The sequence below is a fragment of the Puma concolor genome, chromosome E3 (assembly GCF_028749965.1).
Source record: "Puma concolor isolate L17-30 chromosome E3, mPumCon1.1.hap2, whole genome shotgun sequence".
NCBI lineage: Eukaryota > Metazoa > Chordata > Mammalia > Carnivora > Felidae > Puma > Puma concolor.
The window spans coordinates 27,698,848-27,721,596 of NC_141682.1; the positions used below are offsets into that span (position 1 = coordinate 27,698,848).

A 22,749-nucleotide genomic window follows, 5' to 3' on the forward strand; every position below is an offset into this window, starting at 1 on the left:
ATTTTCATTTTTATCATCATACTTGTCATCTCCAGATCCCACAGTTGCTACTACAGTTCCAGGCATTGTTTAAGGCAAGGAGAAGAGGGAATGGATGAGGGAACGTAGTATACGTCATCTTACATCTCATTGGCCAGGATTAGGGAACGTAGTAGCCGTCTTCTTACATCTCATTGGTCAGGATGGTGTCACGTGACCACACCTAGCCGTGAGGAAAGCTGGAGGAGAAAGCCTGCCGCATGGCATACAGCTGCCCAAGCCAAATATAATGCAAGAATGGATATTAGTGGGTAAATAAGATTCTGTCACAGAAATGCTAAGAACAAATAGCCGAAGGTGGTGTCAAAGATGTAATCAGGGAATATATAATTTCATAATTATATCATTTATACTTGTCCAAGTCCTTGCATATAGCAAATGCGCAGTAAATGTTAGAACTAAAGTCCCAGCTCCACCATTCAGTGGCTGTAATCTCTTGGGCAAGTCAGTTAACTTATCTGGACATTAATTTCCTCGTTTGCAAAATCGCCGGGGGGGGGGGGGGGCGATGAAGGAGGAGAATCCTGCCTTTTAGAGGTTGGTTGGGAGCATCAAAGAGCGATGCATGAGAACTTGAGAAGTGCCCTCCAAGTGTTAGCTGCTGTCTCAGGAGCAGCGCCCCAGCATCTGTGGAACAGGAAGAAGGTAAATCCATTTCTTAGGGGATGGTCACCATCTGGCTCTCTGCCCAGCACCTTCCCCCACCGCCAACCTTTTTCTTCAGGCCTGTGAGTGAGCTGCAGCTGTGAGCACTTGTTATACGTGTTCCCAGGAGGGAGGACGCCCAGAGAGAGGATCCAGCACCCCCGTATCTCTTTGTTCTGAACTATGTCATTTTCTTATAAGCTTTCTCTGTTTCATTTCTCAAACGAAATTTCATTTTCGTGGCTTGAGTCCGAGGCAGAAAGCTTAGTGAAAGCTCGTGGTTCTCAGTCCTGGCTCTCTAACAATCTATGAGGGGCTTTGTGAAATTATCCACGCTCGGGACTCCACCCTGGCCCGATGAGGTCAGAAGCGCGGGGAGTGCGGCCCAGGTGTGGGTACTTTTTGCCGCTCCCTTGATGATTCTAGAAGGCCGCCAGGGTGGTGAACCACTTCCTTTAGTGAGATGGCCCTTAGGTCCGAGAACCTGGAACCTCCAGCTGGTGTGTGTGAGGTTTGCTTTGCGGTAGAGACAGCGAAAAGAGGTGGTTGGCCGTAGTGGTGGTGGCGGGACGGAAATAGAAGCCCAGGATGGAATTCTTCAGCTGGGAGATACGGGGCAAAATAATACCAAGCAGGCATAGGATTTAATTCCTCTGGCACTTCCCCTTTTCTCCAACCCCAGGGAGATAGAAACAGTTAAAAAAAAATTAATTTATAAAAGGCATCAGAGTCATCCTGAAACTTCTCAGCAGAAAAAAAAAAAACAAAACAAAAAACCCCCCCAGCATCTCTATTCAGAGGCACACTGCCCTTCTTCTTTTGTCTTCTAGCCTGGTGAGAACACACATCATATACAGCCTGTCTTTACAAACTGCTGGCTCTTTTCATGAATATTCAGTGGTTTTGCCCACACTTTGTCTCAGTCTCTCCCCTCCCCCTCCCCCCACTACCATCTTAGATGCAGTGACTTTGAGCTACCACTTAAAAAAAAAAAAGTAAAGTCCATCAAGGCGCCTTCCAGTGAAGCCGGATGTCGTAGGGGGGTGGTGGTGGAAACTAGGAGTCCTACTGTGTACCAGACTCAAACTAAAAGGTTGTAATGACCTTATCTCGGCAAAAGATTTTTATCTTCACGGTTTATTTAATCACTGGTCCCCTCGAATTAGGAGCTAAGCCTCTGATGGGCGACTGTCGATCCTTATCAAAACTACTAAGACATATTTCAACCATGGAGGAAAATGGTGTGGCATCTGGAGATGGGGGGCCCTCAGGGTCTTGCATGGCAAGAAACTGCAGACTGGAAACACTGCTCCTCGTATCTTAAGTAAAGGCTTTGCGATGATTGATTATTTTTCCTCTGATAAATACCTGGTTTTCAAAAGCAGTCTAATTAGTAGGGATCTCCATTTTCCAAGTATTCGAAATGCATTTGGCTGTCCTATCATTAAACCCAGACCCAGGAGACCAGCCGAGATGTCTGAGCCCTTCCCACGTTCGAGGCAGAGACACTCCTGCTCACCGAATATCCTCGAGTAACCCTGTATTTCCCGCCCCACTGCCATTTGCCAGGGCCAGCCGACTGGTTCTGAGCAATGGGCAGGGAGCACAAGGGACTTGTACATGATCCTGCAGAAACCCTAAAGGTCACGCGTGAAAGCCATCACAAGATGGAACTGAGTCACCACAAAGAGCACAGCTGCCCTTGACGGTCACCTGATTCATCGTGGCCTTTGTATGAGCGAAAAACAAACTTCTGTGGTGTTAGCCTTCTGAAATGAAACACTGGGATTTTTTGTGACTGCAGAAAAGCCCAACTTAACCTATCAATACAACAGGACGCTGAAGAGGGCTCCTATAATCACCCCATTTTGGAAGACCCCACTGCAAGCCTCTTATCTTGATGTGTTTGTAGTAGATGGAGAGAAGATGCTCTCTCCTTGGACCCCAAGGACTCCCCAGTTACGAAATGCTCCATCGGCATTCACATGTGCAGTAAATAATCATTGAGTGCCAACCACGTGCCAGGGCCCTTATTGGCACTGGGGATTGCGTGGTTAGCAAAACGGACTCCATCTCATCTTTGCCTACAGCTTTCAGTCCGTCGGAGGAGACTGCTGCTCGACAAATAAGCATGCCGATGAGTGCAGAATAACTAGCAGAGGTGAGTGCTTTGAAGGAAAGAGGTTTCTAAATCAGAAGGGACTTTACGGCAGCCCAGGGGGTTAGAGAAGGCTTCCCCGAAATTCTGAAGCCCGGCGGGCACGCTAACCATGAGGGTCTGCCTCTGGACGTCACCCTGCAGAGCACCTGCTATGTGCAAAGCTCTCTGCCAAAATGCTAGACACACACCACCCTCACTTGACCGTTGCAAGAGTCCTGGGAGGTAGTAGTAATATCATTCCCATGTTACAGGTGAGGAAACTGAGGCTCAGCAAAAGGAGGCCACATGCCCTGTGTAAGTAAGTGCAAACAGGGATTTGAATCCACATCTGGCTACAACGCTAACACTCATTTCTGGCCCTTGCAAACCGAGCCAGGGAGGTTAGTCATGCAGGAAGTCACCCCTCGTGAGGCCCACAGTGGGAGATCAGAATGAAACCAGCAAGCAGATGTTGACAAGTTGCCTGGAAAAGCCACCCACTGTGGGGGGGGGGGGGGGGGTATAGCTTTCTCTCCAGTTCCCAAGCTCCTCCTTAAAAGTTCCAGTGTTCTTTTTTCATTTTTACAGCATCCCCTCCCCCTCTCCCCAGAGGACTGACTTCTCCTTTCAGCAGACAGGAAGGCGTGGGCTGCCTGCCCTACAGTAGCCCAGCCACTGACAGATGATGGCTTCCCTCCAAACTTAACCCAGATGAAAACGATAGGGACATACCAGCTCTTTCTTCCCTTGGCTTTGTACCATGCTTCCCTTTCTCCCCAGAATAGAAGCAGGAAGGCCTGAGGTAGCTGCGTTGAAATGTTAGCTGAGGGGTGCCTGGGTGGCTCAGTCGGTTAAGCATCTGACTTCGGCTCAGGTCATAATCTCACTGTTTGTGGGTTCAAGGCCCGAGCTAGGCTCTGTGCTGACAGCTCAGAGCCTGGAGCCTGCTTCAGATTCTGTGTCTCCCTCTCTCTCTGCCCCTCCCCTGCTCATGCTCTCGCTCTCTCTCAAAAATAAATAAAACATTACCAAAAAGTTAAAAAAAAAGTTAGCTGATATGAACCTATTGCTTTGTCTTACAGAAGGACTAAACTGATTCTGCATATAGACACATTTACACTCATTCTGGCACATGCTTCACATGCAGACATGCCCGTATGCACGTGGGTGCATAGACATACACTCTCTTTAACACGTACGCTCATAGCTAACACATTATAGTTATTTATTTTTATTTTTTAGAGAGAGAGAGCATGAGAGAGGGAGGGGCAGGGAGAGGGGGACAGAGGATCCAAAGCAGGTTCCTCACTGGCAGCAGAAAGCCTGATGGCAGGGCTCAAACTCACGAACCATGAGATCATGACCTGAGCTGAAGTCAGACGCTTAGCCGACTGAGCCACCCAGGCGCCTCGTAGCCAACACTTTAAAGCACTCACCGGATCCCAGGCAGCTTTCTAGCTCTGGGCAAACATTTGACTGCCAGGGGGCCAGATCCAGCCTGCCACCTGTTTGTGTAAATAAAGTTTTATTGGAACACAGCCATGCTTATTCATTAACACATTACCTCTGGCTGCTTTTGCACTACACATCAGAGTTGAGTAGTTGTGACAATGACTGCATCACCTGCAAAACCTGAGATATTTCCTACCTGGCCCTTTGCAGGAAAAGTTTGCCAACTTCAGTTCTAAGTGCTTAAAAATTTTACAAGGCATGCCTGCTGCGTAGCTAACCATCCTGAAACCTAATGGCTTAAAAACGTCCACTGCTATTATTGTCTCTTATGATTTCTGTGTGTTAACTGAGTTCTGCTGGCAGTTCTGCTCATGATGTCAGCTAGGACCATGGTCCTCTACAGCAGAGGGCAGTTGGTGCTACTGTGCGCTGTGAACTCAGCTGGCACTGACAACCCACATGCGCTGGTTTCCCTCCTCATGGCCTTACTTTTCGGTTCTAGCATCTCACAGCTCAGCCACTGGGTTCCAAGAGGCAGTGTCATGTTTGCAAATGCAGAAGAACGGCAGATCTCCTAAGGTCTGGATTCCATTGGTCAGAACAGATCACAAGTCCAGCCCAGGTTCAAGAGGAAGTGACTCCACCTCCTGGTGGCAGGACTAGCAAAGGATTTGCAGCCATCTTTAATCCACCAGAGTAAGTACTTATCCTCACTTTAGACATAGGGACACAGAGGCACAGAATGGTTGAATAACTTGCCCACAACAGCCGGGGAGTGACACACAACCTCATACACACTCATTCACACAAATATGTGGGTGCATACATATTCACACGTTATACATATATTCATCACACACACGTCCACAATTCACATACAGGCATACAGTGACAGTCACATGTTTACATCCTCATATTGACACCAAGTCCTCATGCACGTTCACATATACATGCATACATATTTGCACATAAGCACTCACATATACACACATACACACACGCACATACTCCAGGCATACACACCCTCACATACACCCCCTCCACTTCCATGTGTAGAATCACACGTATCCACATGCATGGGCACACATATACACACGTTTGATCCCTCTCCACTGAACATGGTAATTTCCTCCAATGACTCAGAGACCTTTTCCTCCTCTCTTTTGAACAAGGTGTTCCGATGCCAGAAAACCCTCCTGTCTTCCTTCCGTTGTGCAAAGTCTCTCTCCACATGAAGAGGCCCAGAGGCCCGGGACCTTGGATCCCTAGCCTTACTCGGAATGGCCATGGGGCTAGAGACCTACACATCTTTGTTGATATTAGACGTGAGGGACAGGGAAGTTAAGTGCGTTGCCCAGTGTCACACAACAGAAGCCATTAGGCTGGTGGTGATCACTGACAGCTGGGCTAGGTGCTGGGGCTCAGCGGTGCTTGATGAATGAATGAATTGGAAGTCCTTGTTCTGTACGGATTGTTTTTAGGAGAGTTTATTCTTTTAGAAGCGGTTTTAGGTTCACAACAAAATTGACCGAAAGACACAGAGATTCCATTTATACCCCCTGTCCCCACATGTGGATAGCCTTCCCCATATCCACATTCCCCACCAGAGTGGTACATTTGTTATAATTGATGAGCCTATATTAATGCATCGTTATTACCCAAAGTTCATGGTTTTAACCTCAGGGTTCATTCTTGGGTTGTGCATTCTATGAATTTGGACGAATGTACAATGACATATATCCACCATTAGAGTATCATACAGAGTATCTTCAGTGCCCTGAAAACCCTCTGTGTCTAGTCTATTCATCCCTTCTTTTTTCATAACATCTGGCAACTACTGATATTTTTTTTAATGCTTATTAATTTTTTTAAAGAGAGAATGAGTGGGGGAGGGGCAGAGAGGGAGAGAGAGAATCCCAAGCAGGCTCCACACTGTCAGTGCACAACCATACGCAATCCGTGAGATCATGACCTGAGCTGAAATCAAGAGTTGGACACTTGACTGACTGAGCCACCCAGGTAACCCGACCACTGATCTTTTCAATGTCTCCATAATTTTGGCTTTTCCAAAAGGTCATATAGTTGGAATCATACAGTCCTTTTCAGACTGGCTTCTTTCAGTTAGTAATATGCATTTAAGATTCCTCCATGTTTTTGCATGGCTTGAGAGTGCATTTCTTTTTAGCACTGAATAATATTCTCTCATCTGGATGTAACCATAGTTCATTTATCCATTCACCTACTGAAGGACATCTTCGTTGCTTCAGCATTCATTTTTGCTTGTGACTGTAGAAAGCAGGTAGAACAGAAATGCTCCCCAAACCTTATGAGTCAGACATCAAGGACATCAGAGAGACACTGAAGATGTAGAGAAGCCCATTTTTCCTCTTTCATTTGGTCATCATTTATCCCAGCCATCTTCAGCCCTAGCCAGACATTATAGTGACCTGGGGAGGGGGATTTTTAAAAATATTGATGCTTGGGTCCCACCCATAGGGACTATGATTCAATTGGTCTGGGCTGGAGCTGAGCATCATGGTTTTTTTTTTTTTTTGGAAGTTACCCAGGTGACCCCACCAGGGGCTTGAAAACCATTGGTCCACCAAGACCCCACTGTAGGTGGAAGATTCTCCTGGTGGCTCTAGAGTAGAAGGTGAAGTTCATCTGTTGGGTTTAAAACAAATGGGTCTGGCTTGCCGGTAGGCCCTGTTTGGTACGTTGATTTCACTGAAATGTAAAGGTTCTAGCAGGACACGCTCTCTTTGTCCGCTCTCAGATACCATCCTCTATCACCTTTCCACCAGCTACTTCACACATGTAGTTACTGGCCTGGCACCTGGAGCCACTGGGGTCTTGCTGACTGTGGGACCTGGCTTTGGCCAAGGTGACCAACATGTCTCAGTCTGCCCAGGGCTTTCCAAGTTTCAGCACTGAAAATCCTGTGTCCCAGGACACTTTCTCAGTCCGGAGCAAACTGGACATTAGTCACCCTATTTTGACCCTTCTTATAAGAAAGGGAAGACAGACCTACCAATCACTCTAAAACACCTGTTCTCAATGTTAGCTGCACATTAGAATCACGTGGGTAGCATTAATAACTCAGGTCCCAGTATCACTCCCCATCATGCTCCTAAGTGACTGTCACAACCCCAGAGATTCTGATGTCGTTGATCAGTGTGCAGCTCAAGAAAAAGATTTTTAAAAGCCTCCCAGATGATTCCCATGTGAAGGTAGGGACAAAGAGCTCTGAGCAAGGTAAGAGAGAATTAGCCACCAGGGGGACAGTGCTGGGAAGGAGCAGGGGAAGCAAGCCTCCCAAAGGAAGTGACATCGCAGACGACACAATGTAGTTTGACTTCAGAACTTTGAGTAAAGTCCCTTTATCTCTCTGAGCCTCAGTTTCCTTATCTGTAAAATGGGAACCCCCCTTTGAGGTCCTTGTGAGGATTATATAAAATCAAGCATGGAAGGTTTTGGGCACAGAACATGATTGACATTCATGAATAATAATAAAGGTGCCATTTATTCAGTGCTCATTATGTGCCAAATACTTTTATTTTTTTATTTTTATTTTTTTTAATATATGAAATTTATTGTCAAATTGGTTTCCATACAACACCCAGTGCTCATCCCAAAAGGTGCCCTCCTCAATACCCATCACCCACCCTCTCCTCCCTCCCACCCCCCATCAACCCTCAGTTTGTTCTCAGTTTTTAACAGTCTCTTATGCTTTGTGCCAAATACTTTTAAGTCTATGACTCGTTTGGGCCTAGGAGGTAGCTAGTGGTCTTATTTCCACTTTAGAGTCAGAGTGGTCTTCAGTGAAGGAACCCCTGAAGTATCCTGGTTCTGTTAAATTATTTTTGCAGAGAGCCAGGCCAAGGAGCAAGTGACCCAGATAAATCAGAACTGACCCTGGGAATCTAGAAGGGTCAAACTGGCCTTGGATTCATTTTTCAAAATGAAAATAGCTTTGGTGGGAACAGGGGAAAAATGAAAATAGCTTTCTTGTTTGTGATCATAGATGTAATAAAAATAAATAAAATAAGTTCATATAATGCAGAATCCTACGAGACAGAAGTGAAGATCTTCAGGGCCAAGTTTCCCCCCTGAGACCAGGATATAGATGTAATAAAAATAAATAAAATAAGTTCATATAATGCAGAATCCTATGAGACAGAAGTGAAGATCTTCAGGGCCAAGCTTCCCCCCTGAGACCAGGATATAGATGTAATAAAAATAAATAAAATAAGTTCATATAATGCAGAATCCTACGAGACAGAAGTGAAGATCTTCAGGGCCAAGCTTCCCCCCTGAGACCAGGAGCTGGAGAGAAGGGCTGCCTTAGCAAGGCCCCTCCCCACCCACCCTTGCCCATCCCTTTAGGAAAAAACCCATCAGTTCCCATGACATCATCTCCCGCCTTGGAGCTGGAGTGTTGGGGACAATGGCAGGATATGGAGTTTAAGGAATTCTGACATCAGCCTCATTGGAAAGGGCTTGGCCTGGAGCTGGGACTTGCCCCTGATGAAGGCCTCTCTGAGGGACCATTTCAGCTGGTGTCCAGAGCTGTCCCCAGAGTAACTAATAATAATGATATTGATCAAACACTCACAGTGTACCAGACATCACTCAGAAGGTGAATTAACTCACTGAATCCTCTTGACCACCCGAGCAGTTAGGTACCATTATGCCCTTCTTATAGAAGAGGAAGCAGGCTCAGAGAGGCAAATAACGTGCTCAAGGCCACACAGCTGGTAAGCAGCAGAGTCAGGATTGGCCCTGGTCCCCGAGCCACGTGCTGTGCCTCGTGCCTCAAGAGGCTGATGTGATGCTCCGAACAGCCACCTGGAGCAGGTCTGTTTGGCATCCTCATTAGATAAATGAGTAAACCAGGGCTCTGAACAGGCTGAGCGGCCTGCTCAGGGTCTTACAGCTAATGAGCACCAGTGCCAGGAAAGAAGCTCAGGGTCACCAGCCTGCAGAGCTGGCTCTCTTAGTATCAGGTTTCCTCAACTCTGGCCCTTGAGCTGCCACCTTGACTGTCTTTGCTACATCAGTGTGCCTTATTCATTTCATCTGTTTTTTCTTAGTGTTGACTTTTGTCTGTAGCCTTATTCCAAACAACCATCTGTAAAACCGTTGGTTCAGTGCTAGTTACAACGTAGTTTTCTAATACATTGAACACCTACTCCAATAAACCATATATGTCACATTCAACCAATTATACATGCACTCATCTATAAAAAACACAAGAGTTTCTGCGATGAAACCTGAATTCCACCTTTATTTAAGGAGCAGGTGAGTGGGGAGACGGGCAGTATTATGGACTGAATTGTGTCCCTCCCCCCCCCCAAAAATTCATATGTTGAAGCCCTAACTCCCAGTATTCAGAATGTAACTATATTTGAAGATAGTCTTAAAGAGGTGATTAAGTTAAAAACAGGCTATCAGGGTAGGTCTCTAATCCAATAGGACTGGTGTCTTTCTAAGAAGAGAGAGACACCAGCCATGCATATGAACAGAGAAAAGACCATGCGAGGACACAGTGAGAAGGTGGTCACCTCAAGCCAAGGAGAAACCAGCCATGCTGGCGCCCGATCTTGGACCTCCAGCCTCCAGAACTATTAGAAAATAAACTTCTGTTGTTTAAGCCACCCAGTCTATCTGGTGGCATTTTGTTATGGCAGCCCTATAAGACTAATACAGATAGGGGGGCACCTGGGTGGCTTAGTTGGTTAAGTGTGTGACTTTGGCTCAGGTCGTGATCTTGCGGTTCGTGGGTTCGAGCCCCACGTCGGGCTCTGTGCTGGCAGCTCGGAGCCTGGAGCCTGCTTCGGATTCTGTGTCTCCCTCGCTCTCTGCCCCTCCCCTGCTCGTACTCTGTCTCTCTCTCTCTCACAGTAAGTATTACAAAATTAAAAAAAAAAAACCTGATACAGATAGGTTCTCAAATCAGCAAATCATCTGAGATGATCAGAAAAGAGGGCCAGAAAAGAGGTGGGAGCTGGGAAGGGACCAGGTTCAAGTCTCCAAACTGGCATCAAGAGGGATGGTGGTACCCTAGGGGCGGAGTCAATGCTATAGACCCTGGTAAGGATCTGGGACAGGAAGGTAGACAGAGATGAAGAATGTATCCGCTAGATATTGCTGCTCAATAAAGCATCCCAAATTGTAGTAGTGGCTTCACAGAGTGACCATTTATTATTTGTCACAATTCCTATGGGTTGACCAGGCAGTTCTTTTCTTTTTTTGATGTGTATTTATTTTTGAGATAGAGACAGAATGCAAGCAGAGGAGGGGCAGAGAGAGAGAGAGGGAGACACAGAATCCCAAGCAGGTTCCAGGCTGTGAGCTGTCAGCATAGAGCCCGACACAGGGCTCGAACTCATGAGCCGTGAGATCATGACCTGAGCTGAAGTCGGACGCTTAACTGACTGAGCCACCCAGGCACCCCGACCAGGCAGTTCTTTTGATGGTCTTATCAGGGCTCACTCAGGCAGCCACATTCAGTTGGCAGATCCACTGGGGTCTGGGCTTGTCCGGGGCCACCAGATGGCCAGGCCTCTCTTCATGTTGCCTTCCATCCCAGGCTCCTTCACAGCATGGCAGTCTCCGGGTTCTAAGAGAGCAAAAGTGGAAGCTGTAGGGCCCAGGCCCAAGAACTCACACACCACCTCTGCTACATTCCACTGGTCAAAGAAAATATTGGGGCCAGCGCAGGGGCAGGAGATAGAGAAGTAGACTCCATCTCTTGATTAGAGATGCTGCAAAATACTGTGGCAAAGTTTTTCAATTGATGGCAAGGAGGTTGATCTTACATGCAATCCCAGCCTTTTAGCTAATGGGAGATTCATCCCAGGTTCTTGGATAATAATCAGATTAGTCCCTGTCAACCTTCTGTGAGTGAGATGGAGCCCCATTAAGAGAGGCTAACATGGAATTTGGTTTTGTTTTCCATCCTAGATTTGCCAAGGTGTAGAGATTCAAATGCCTACTAAGGCCAAGTGTAGCGTTGGGTGGGTGGGGAATCAAGTGATCTGCTTGGCGATTGCTCATTTGCCCCCTCTTGAGAGATGGCCAGAGCACCAGCAGCCATTTTGGTCCATGAGATGACCATGATGATGAAAGTCGTGAGCTGAGGATGCTGAGCAGGAATATAGTGTCTGGGTCCCTGCTGACGCTTGGAGTCTCCATCCCAGCTCTGAGCTGTTGATTCTCCAGATACTTTCTGATACTTTTATCTTAGCCTTCTTATTTTGAGGTTTTGTCATAAGGAGGAAATCCTAATCCTAAGTGATTTAGCTGCTAACAAAACTGGGAAGATGTCATATTCACATTCAAATACAAATTTATATTTTCACTTGAAAAATGAGATCTGGCTACACCTGGGCCACATTCCCAAGTGGCAGTCCTAAGGATGGGACTGAGGAGGGGCTGTCGCCTTTATTCTCAGTTCATACAGTCCTCACTAATCCAGACTGATATCTTATATCCTCCCATTGCCCCCATTTATATTGCCTGCGTGCTCCTGAAGGCATTTGAGTTTGTGACCCCTGACCTGTGTTCTTTCTCTGCACCTCAGTTTCCCCATTAGCAAAACTGGGCTAACAATAGAACCTCCTTCTCAGGCTTTTTGGGAAGTGGCAAGATGAGACACGTCACTAGATGTAAAGCACTTACCTGAGTAATGCCCACCAGTCTCAAAAGCGAGAGCCCTGTTATTATTGTTACTATTATCATTATCTTCTTTTTCTTTTTTTTTAAATTTTTTTTTAACGTTTATTTATTTTTGAGACAGAGAGAGACAGAGCATGAATGGGGGAGGGTCAGAGAGAGAGAGAGAGAGGGAGACATAGAATCTGAAACAGGCTCCAGGCTCTGAGCTGTCAGCACAGAGCCCGACGCGGGGCTCGAACTCACAAACCGTGAGATCATGACCTGAGCCGAAGTCGGAGGCTTAACCAACTGAGCCACCCAGGCGCCCTTATTATCATTATTTTCAATATGAGAAGGAATTTGAGTTTTTGGGTGGGTGATCCCAAACCGAAAGAAGAGAAAGCAGGGCACAGCTCAGGCTCCAGCAAGAGGTTCTCCGGTGTGATCATGCCGGTGGGTGACTTTTCTTGTCAATCCGGGGACAGTTGCCATGTTAATTTCATCTATCCCTTTTAGGTGTGAGTAGCTCACCACTTGCACAGAGGATGGAGCTGTCTTTGATCTTCTTCAGGCAGCTCACATCTTCTCCCTTCCCAAAGGCAAGAACCACTCTTGGCTCCCCCCCCCCCCCCCCACCTCCCCGCACAAGGCCTTGGGATCTGTCCTGCCCGGGCTGTCTGCCATCATCGATTCTCCGTTAGGCCAGGCTGTGGGCAGGGCGGCCAGCCCACTGAAGAGGGGGGATTCTGGGTGAGCCCACAGCATAGGGGAGAGTGGGTTTTTTTCCTTTGCCTGAGGCTGGTACCTCCCAAGGATAAGGCAATATAAAAGGGGGGATTTTGTGGAATAACTCAAGGCTGGGAAGGAGACAGACACATTGTGCATACTGGGGTCTGGGCAGGGGAGGGTATATGCTGGCAGAGGTCACCCTCAGCCTGTGTGGTGGATCTGTGCAGTGACTCCTGCTCTGAAGTCTGCCTCCTGCGGCTCAGGTGAGAGGGTGCTTAGCCAGCCAGGGTGGGATTTTCCATCCATGTACAGGCCCAGGAGAAAGTGCTAGAGCGTTAGAGCCCCCAGAGCAGCTCCCGGGCACCTGGGAGCAGATCCTGGCTTTCTTTTTTCTTAAAAAAAAAAAAAAAAATTTTTTTAATGTTTATTTTTTGAGAGACAGAGCACAAGCCTGGGAGGGGCAGAGAGAGAAGGAGACACAGAGTCTGAAGCAGGCTCCAGGCTCTGAGCTGTCAGCACAGAGCCAGATGTGGGGCTCGCACTCATGAGACGTGAGATCATGACCTGAGCCGAAGTCAGACTCTCAACTGACTGAGCTACCCAGGCGCCCCAAGGTCCTGGCTTTCTGATTCACAGGCTGTGTGATCTTCAGCAAGTCACTTAACCCCTCTGAGCTTCTGTTTACTATCTCAGAATCCCTGTGGTGAGTATTCCTGTCAGTGTCTCTCTGGGCAGTGGGCAGGAGCCTCTCTGGAACATGCCCTCGGGGTCCAGATGTTATGGGGTGTGGGTAACTCCAGTGTGATTAATGAGGGCCACTGCTCTGCAGTGATTCACAGTCGACACTTCCACGGGGAGCGTGTGGGCTCTCCCCATGTTGTTGGGGGATCCTTTACAAACAGAATCACGACATGTTCATTCTTCATCTTGCTTTGTTTCCACTTGCCATGTATGTTAGAGATCTTTCCATATCAACCCATCTAGATATGCCTCATGAAAAACATTTTTTTTTATTGGGGCAGCTCAGTCAGTTGAGCGGCAGACTTTGGCTCAGGTCTCGATCTTGTGGTTCGTGAGTTCAAGCCCCACATCGGGAGCTTGCTGCTGTCAGCCTGTCCCCCTTTGTCTGCCCCTCCCCCACTTGTGCTTTCCCCAAAATAAATAAATATTCTTGAATAAATAAATAAAATAAACATTTTATTGAGTTACATTGTAATTACAGGAAAGTGCACACACAGCACAGTGACTTTCAAAGTGAAAAACACCTAAGTAATCACTACTTAAATCCAGAAACAGAACGTTCCTCTCATCCTAGATGTCCTCTCCCAAACCAAATGGGTTTATAAATAATATGTACTCTTTTCGTGTATTTGTTTAGCTTTTTTAGCCAAACATTATGTTTGTGAGATACAGTCATGTTGTTGCAGGTAGCAGCACTCAGCAATGACTAGAGACCCTCTCCTCACACCTTGCAGAGGGGAGTCCCGTCGGCATCTGGTGGGTGGGGTCCAGACATGCCCTCTGCATCCTACAACTCACAAGACAGCCCCCTCCCTCACTGTCAGAGACTATCTGGCCCCAATTGTCAGTAGTGCTGATGTTGAGGAAGCCTGGTGTGGACCAGGCTAAGAACTTTCGATTTTATCCTGAGGGTAGCAGAGGATGAGAATCCCGGGTCAGGTGTATGTTGAGAGTAACTAGATACCGCCGAATATTTTTCATAGTTAATTGTGTCCTCATTCTTTAGTAACGCCTGCATCCTTTTCCATCATATTTTGCCAGTTCCCATCAATTATATTGTTTCCAATCTTTGGCCATTACACCAACTCCAGATGAGGACACCTGTCACAGCCTCTTTACAGAGAATATAGTATTTGGATGTAAACACATACACACTCTCTCACAGAAACCCACAGTTTCTCTTTCTGGAGATTCCAGACAATGGGAACTTGATCGAAGTTTCATTTAAATGTAAATTTTCTTCACTCCAGCATGGTTAACATCGAACTGACTTACAGAAATAGCTCCTGTCACCCTGGCCTCTGCTGCTGATTCACATCTTGTGCGAATGGACACAAGATCCGGAAAGATAAACAGGAAGTCCCTTGAGGCATGGGAACCTAGGGGCAGGCCTCTGCTCCTCTGAGAGCTGGGACTCAAATAGCTAAGTGCCAGCCAGGGTGGAGCCCAGAGGGACCAAAGCTGACCTTCCTCTGCCTGCAAACAGGACTGAGGAGGTCTGGGGTGATTTACAATTTTTCTCCCTAAATGCTTCTTCTGAACTAATTCCACTTTGAAATTCATCTCTGATTTCTCAGCGTCTTTTATCTTTGTCTAAAATTCAAGTAACGGGTAGTGCTTTGATTTCAAATGCACTGTTTTAAACTATAACTACATAATAGGTCTTGTTCATTTTTATCTCACCCATTGTTCAAGCAGTTGCATTAACAATTGTTTTACATTAATTCTGAATGTTACAGGAACAATAAAGTCAATAGAACAGAAAATTTTAAGTGCGCATGACAGAAAGGAAGACGGCCCAGGTTCATTCAGTTACTCTTAATAAGATTTAAAAATTAAATTTCTCTTTGAGCCTTCTGGCGGCCAAAGCAAAAAGGGAAACACAGTGCTACACACAATTTCTTGTTTTCTAATCAAAGGAAAACAACACATCTTTAGTTGAGATAATTATTTTCTTGATCCTAAGTTCTGAAAGGGGCTGAATGTGAAAAAATTTTAATTTATTCTTCTAATCTCTGGTTCTATCTCTGCTTTTCTTCCTTACCCTGGATGGGGTGTAGGTATAATATTGTAAAATAATAATGTTTGAAATGATAGCTGCCCAATGCTGGGCTATGTGCTTTATACACTGGATATGGTCTGTTATTATCCCCATTTTACAGTGGAGGGAACTGAGGGAACTGAGTTTAGGTAACAATCCCCAACTCCCGCTTGGGTGGTAGTGGAGTTGATAGATGATCAGGATGGTCCTCTGAGAAGGTAAGTAACTTGTCCAAGGTCCCACAGCTGGGCAATGTCAGAGCTGGGATTCAAACAGGAGGCTTTAGACATCTTAGATATCTTTAGCGCCTAAATGCCAGGTACACCTTAGGGCGTTTTGTATAATTGTGAGGGTGAGAGTAAGTTGAAGTTAAAAGAAGAGCTGATTTAGGCCCAATTCTGCCTCCTAAGAGCCATATGACTCTGGGCAGTTTGATTCCTCTGAGCCTCAGTTTCTTTATCAGAACAATGGATAGGTAATGGCTCCAACCTCAGAGGGTACTGCGAGGATTGAGCATATTGATGCCTGGAGGAGGTTTAGCATAGAATCTGGCAAGGACAGTACCCATTAAACAGCTCTTAATGCCAAGAATCCTTGATGATAAAGAAAATGTGTTATGTGTGTGTTATGTGTGTGTCTGTGTATATATATATATAATGGAATATTATTTGGCCCTAAAAAGAAGGAAATCCTGTCATTTGCAGCAACATGAATGGACATGGAAGGCATTATGCTAAGTGAAATAAGCCAGACACAGAAAGTCAAATACTGCATGATCTCACTTATATGTGAAACTGACACACTCAAACTCACAGAAGCAGAGAGTAAAAAGGTGGTTGTCAGGGGCTAGGAGGGAAGGAGAAGTGGGGAGATGTTGGTCAAAGGGTACAGAGCTTCAGTTATGCAAAATAAGTAAGTTCTGGAGAGCTATTGTACAGCACAAGGCCTATGCTAAACAATATTGTATTATATACTTAACTATTGGCTAAGAGGGTAGATCTTATGTCATGTGTTCTTTTTTTTTTTTTTTTTTTTATGTTATGTGTTCTTACCATAAGAGGGAAAAAACAAAAGGAACCGGAGGAAGCTTTTGGAGGCAATGGGTAAGTTTATGGCCCTTACAGTGTTGATTGTTTCACGGGTATACACTTATCTCCAAACACATCAAGTTGCATACATTAAACAGCTACAGCTTTTTGTATATATCTATATCTGTGTATCTATGTTATAAGGAATCCTTTTTTTAAAGGTTTATTTATTTTGAGAGAGAGAGAAAGCACAAGCAGGGGAGGGGCAGAGAAAGAGGGAGGAAGACAGAATCCCAGGTAGGCTCTGTGCTGTCAGCCAGAGCCCGATGTGGGGCTCAACCCCTGAACTGTGAGATAATGACCTGAGCTGAAATCAAGAGTCGGACGCTTAGCCAACTGAGCTACCCAGGTGCCCCTCTGTTATAAAGAATCCTTGATGAGGCAGGAATGGCCAGCTCTCCACCTTGGGTAGGATCACCCTCCCTGACCCTTTTTATAAGTTTTTTTTGTTCCCGGCCTTGTACTCTCTGATTGCCCTGGGGGGGGGGGGGGCAGGGTTGAGGGGAGAAACAACCAGGAAGGGGCTGGAATTTAATAACGAAGCACCCTTTGAAATGGCTGGAAGGTCCCAACTCTGAGCTGTCTGCAGTGGTTTTCACTGCAAGCTTCACAGTAATACTGTCTGTTTTTATTTATACTACATTTCCTGTTTACAAAGCCCTGTTGCCACATGTTCTCATCTGTTCGCTGCTTGCCTCGCTTCACTTCTTGGGGCAGTTCTCTGAAAGGGCGGGATTCTCATCTCCATTTTATAGATGAAGCAAATAAGGTGCAGAGTGGGGAGGTGACTTCCTTAAGGTCAACCAGCAGAGAGGCTAAAAGAACCCAGCTCTTCTGAGTCCATGTTCAGGGCTTTCCTCTAGCACATGCTGCTGCAGGCCAGCAGTTAATAGAATTGTTTCCAGAAGTAGTTAAGAGAGCCAGAAAAAAACACATTTTGAATTGGCCAAGAGGGATTTGAAAAACCAACACACAGGGGGCACCTGGGTGGCTCAGTCAGTTAAGTGTTCGACTTTAGGTTTCAGCTCAGGTCATGATCTCACCGCCTGTGGGATGGAACGCCTCATGTGGCTCCCGCTGACAGTGTGGAGCCTGCTTGGGATTCTCTCTCTCCCTCTCTGTCTCTGCTCCTTCCCTGCTCACTCTCCCTGTCTCTCTCAAAATAAATAAATAAACTTAAAAAAAAAAAACTAACACACGTCAAGTCCTGGCTTTTCTCCTAATGTGGCTGCTTGTCCTTTGTCCTCTGTTCCTTCAGTCTTCGTGTTTCTCTGACTGTCCTCACTCTCCTGTTCAGAAACCAAGCAGAGGACTGGTTTGTTCATTCATTCATTCATTCACTCGCTGTTAGGTACTGAATTGCCTTCACCTCCTCAAATTTGTATATTGAAGTCCTACCCCCAGTATGTCAGAATGTGACTGTATGTATGTATGTATTTAATGTTTATTTATTTATTTTGAGAGAGAGCGAGCAAGCATGAGTGGGGGAAAGGCAGAGAGAGAGAGAGAGAGGGAGAGAGAGAGAATCCCAAGCAGTCTCTACTTTGTCAGCACAGAGTCTGATGTAAGATTTAATCCCACAAACTGTGAGATCATGACCTGAACCAAAATTGAGAGTCGGATGCTTAACCGACTGAGCCACCCAGGAGACCCAGAATGTGACTGTGTTTTAGAGATAAGTCTTTTAAAGAGATAATTACGGGGCGCCTGGGTGGCTCAGTCAGTTGAGCGTCCGACTTCAGCTCAGGTCACGATCTCGCGGTCCGTGAGTTCGAGCCCCGCGTCGGGCTCTGGGCTGATGGCTCAGAGCCTGGAGCCTGCTTCCCATTCTGTGTCTCCCTCTCTCTCTCTGCCCCTCCCCCATTCATGCTCTGTCTCTCTCTGTCTCAAAAATAAATAAATGTTAAAAAAGAAAGAAAAAAAAAAGAGATAATTAAGGTAAAAGGAAATCTCATGGGTGGGCCCCAGTCCTAAGCGACTGGTGTCCTTACTGGAAGAGATTAGTACACAGACGACACAGGCAGAGTGGCAACCTTGTAAGGATGCGGTGAGAAGGAGGCCGTCTGCAAGCCAAGGAGAGAGGCCTCAGGAGAAATCAACCCTGCCAGCACCTTGGTGTTGGACTTCCAGAACTCTGAGAAAGAAATTTCTGTTGTTTAAGCCCCGTGGTCTGGTATTTTGTTGCAGTAGCCCCAGTAGAAGAAAACACTCGCTCCTTTATTCACACTTCCCTGTACATCCCCTCGTGTAGGTCATGCCTCGCTGTTGCTGAGCAAGGCTTCCTGGTTACTCTCTGTAAAACTGCAACCCGTTTCCACTATCTGGGAATCCACATATTTGCTTGTTAAGTGTTTATTGCCACCCACTCCCCACACCAAGATATGCATGCAACAGGGGCCAGGGGTTTTTTTTGTTGTTGTTCATTACTGCATCCACAGTGTCTACGTCACAGTAAGTGCTCAGTAAGTATGTGTGTGTGTGTGTGTGTGTGTGTGTGTGTGTGTGTGTGTGTGTGTGCGTATAATATATATATTATATATATATATATATTTTTTTTTTTTTTTTTTTTTTTTTTGAGGGAGAGAGAGACAGAGTACAAGCAGGGGAGGGGGAGAGGAAGAGGAAGACATAGAATCCAAAGCAGGCTCCAGGCTCCAAGTTGTCAGCACAGAGCCTGATGAGGGGCTTGAACTCATGGACTGTGAGATCATGCCTGAGCCAAAGTCAGACTGAAGCACCCAGGCGCCCTCAGTAAGTGTATCTTGAATGAATGAGGTCATGCCTGTACTCAACCCATCAGCAGTTTCTGAGCTATGACTTAACACCAGGCCCTGTGCCAGGAGCTGAGATATACCTGGGGACCCAAGTAGTCTGTCCCCATACTGGCCTGAGCATCCCTACCAGATGCTCGGGATCATTTCAGAATCACTCCTGCACCCTCCACGTTCATCCCAGGCTTGCTCTGGAATTGATGCTGGATCAATACTTGTCGAATGGCTCAGTGTTGGGAGCAAGGGCCTGACATATCCTTACATGCTGGATGCGAAGGTGAATGGTCTCACTGTGGGGCCATGATGTGGCAGGTAGTGTATTACGTATTTGTAACAAAGTCCCAAAGTCTGTAAACACAGGGATAGAGGAGGTAATTGCCCTCTCCATTACTTGATTCAAGTGTATCCTCCTGAGTATGAGAAAAAGGATGGATGGCAGGATGCTTTCAAGGCAGAGATTTGCATAGAACCCCCCGAACTTCTAGGACCCATGGTGACCCACACCCCGCACCCTCCTGGCTTGCCATCCACAGCTTGGGGGACTATGAGTTGTTATTTTAGAATTACATGCATTTGTCTTTGATTTTACCCATGGAGATATTTTTACTAAGGTAGAAGATCAGGAGAGGTGAGCACAGTATAAGCACGGGTACTTTCTGGGGTGCTGGTGATGTTCTGTATCTTGAGAGGGGTTTGAGTTGTGTGTTCCTTTGTCAAAGCCCATTGAACAGTGTACTTAAAATCTGTGCAAACTACTGCATGTAATTTCACCTATAAACAAATATTGAACTCTAGGGAATAATAATCTTGCTGAAGTATTTAGGAGGAAGAGAAATGAGATCTGCAACTTTGTTTGAAATGCGTCAGACTTCAAGGTAGATCAACAGGTGGAAATGGGATGGATAGACTGATGATAAAGCAGGTACAGTAAAATATTAACCGTAGAGCCTGTGTGATCACTGCAACATTCTTTAGACTTCTTGGTATGTTTGGAAATTTTTATATTAAATTTTGGAGGTAAAAACTTGAGCAGTTTCCATAGTGCTCCTGGGTTTCTTTACCCCCTCCTGCCTCCCTTCTCCCCTCCCTGATCCCTTCTCCTCTCCTCTCCTCCTCTCCCACCTCCTATCCTCCGCCTTCTTGCCTTCCCCCTCTTCCCCTCTCCTCCATCTCCTCCCCCCTCCTCCCCTCTCCTCCTTCTTCTAGGTTTATTTATGTATTGTTTTTAGTAATCTCTATACCCAACATGGGGCTCAAACTCAACCCTGAGATCAAGAGTCACATGCTTTACCTCCTGAGCCAGCTGGGCACCCCTCTTCTCCTTCTTTTTTTAAATTATTAAAAAAAATTTTTTTTAATGTTTATTTTTGAAAGAGAGACAGAGTGTGAGCAGGGGAGGAGCAGAAAGAGAAAGGGAGACACAGACTCCAAAGCAGGCTCCAGGCTCTGAGCTGTCAGCACAGAGCCCAACCCGGGGCTCGAACCCTCAAACCGAGAGATCATGACCTGAGCTGAAGTTGGATGCTTAACCGACTGAGCCACCCAGGCACCCCCCTCTTTTCCTTCTTGATTAAAGAGCTGCAACATTGATGCCGTTGCTAACAGACACAACTGTGACTCCCAGTTTATCCCAGTCTGTCTCAATTTATAAAGTGGATTATAGGTATTTTAGAGAGCCCTATCATATTTCTAATATTTATACATTTTTCTCTCTTGGATTTGGGGACATTTACCACTCATTCACTCACTCATTTATTTTTTATCCACTCATTCTTTCTTTCCTTCCTATTTTTTTCATTAACTCCTTTAATTACACATTCATATAGAATGCTTCCCCATTATAATTAATTAATATCAAATAAGTGAAATGTGCACTAATGTTTCACTTTAGTAATTACATGTTAAAACCTATACAGTCTATGTGGTGTCATTTTATATTGTGAAATAAGACTTATTATTTATTTATGTATTTAATTAGAGGGAGAAAGTGCACAGGGAGCTGGGGAGAGGGGGAGAGGGAGAGAATCTTTTTTTTTTACTTTTTTTTTTTAAAGTGTATTTATTTGTTTTGAGAGAGGCAGAGACAGCGCAAGTGGGGGAGGGGGGTAGAGAGAGAGAGAGAGAGAGAGAGAGAGAGAATCCCAGGCAGTCTCCATACTACCAGTACAGAGCCCAATGCGGGATTCAAACCCACCAAGCTGCCAGATCATGACCTGAGCTTAAACCAAGAGTTAGATGCTCAACTGACTGAGCCACCCAGGTGTCGGTAAGATAAGACATATTTATGTTTCTTTATCAATAGTACATCTGGAGAAGCTTGCCAGATTTAGTGAATAAAAATGCAGAACACCTAGGTAATTTCAAATTTCAGATGAACAATAAATGTTTTCAGTATAAACGTATCCCATGTAATATTTGGGATATGTTTACACTAAAAATAAGTTGTTTTTCTGAAACTCAGATTTAACTAGGCTTCTTGTATTTTATATGGTAACCCTGCACACAGACTTACCCTGCAGACTAGAAACCTGGAAAACATTAATACTGATTATTAAAAATCTTTTTATTTTGGAATATTTTATATTCACAGAAAAGTTGCAAATATAGCATTGAGAGTTCCAGTATACCCTTCACCCAGTTCCCCCAATGTTAACATTTTACAAAACCGTGGTGCATTCATCAAAACTTAAATATTCAGTTGGGTACAGTAATAGTCACTAACCTCCAGATGTTATTTGAATTTACCAAGTTTTCCACCCATGCCCTTTTTCTGCTCCAGGACCAATTAAACAGACTGCACTGCATCTAATAACTCTGATTTTCTTCTAACTTTTCGTATTTTTGGAGGTGAGGCTGGGTGTGTCTGTTTGCCTTTTCTTATGAAAGGGGAACTTTCTGAGATTCTGCAAATGACTATTTTAAGTTTTCACAGGCTGGCAAACCGTTCAGAGGAGAACCACAGCACAAAAGAAGAACACATCCTGAGACACTGGTTAGTGCCTAACAAGTTTTGGCTTGGTCACAAGCTGGGTGTGCCGAGAGGAGTGCGTTGCACGTGTGTGCAGCTCTGAATCTGAGCTGCATTGATAGCGGTGGTATTTACTGAGCAATTGCTACTTGCCAGGTATCATTATTGCCAGTGATGTTATTACTGCTATCAGATTGTGGGCCCCATGAGGGCAGAGACGATCTTTTACTCGTTTTTGTAACCCGGGCACAGTACTTGGAATACAGCAGGTGATCTGCAAATAATTACTAAAGAAATGAAGTATATATTTGTTCTCCCCAAATCCACCACAACCAGTTTAAATGGTTTAAAAGTCTAGATTTCAAACTAGTTAGATGAAGCTAAATTATGCTGTGGCAATAAATGAGTCCTTGAATCTCAGTGGCTTAAGAAAACTAAGGTATATTTCTTATCCCTGCTACCTAAGTTAGGTCAGT

The 22,749-nt window shown here is 45.5% G+C and overlaps 1 long non-coding RNA gene across 1 annotated transcript; it reads left to right on the top strand.

The window, feature by feature from the left end:
* The first annotated feature begins 1,174 nt into the window (after positions 1 to 1,174).
* LOC147573086 (uncharacterized) lies at positions 1,175 to 16,662 on the top strand. The gene is made up of 3 exons (XR_015245704.1): positions 1,175 to 2,845; positions 4,779 to 4,972; positions 16,505 to 16,662. It is a non-coding gene; the product is annotated as an uncharacterized LOC147573086 (long non-coding RNA).
* The last annotated feature ends 6,087 nt before the right edge of the window (positions 16,663 to 22,749 follow it).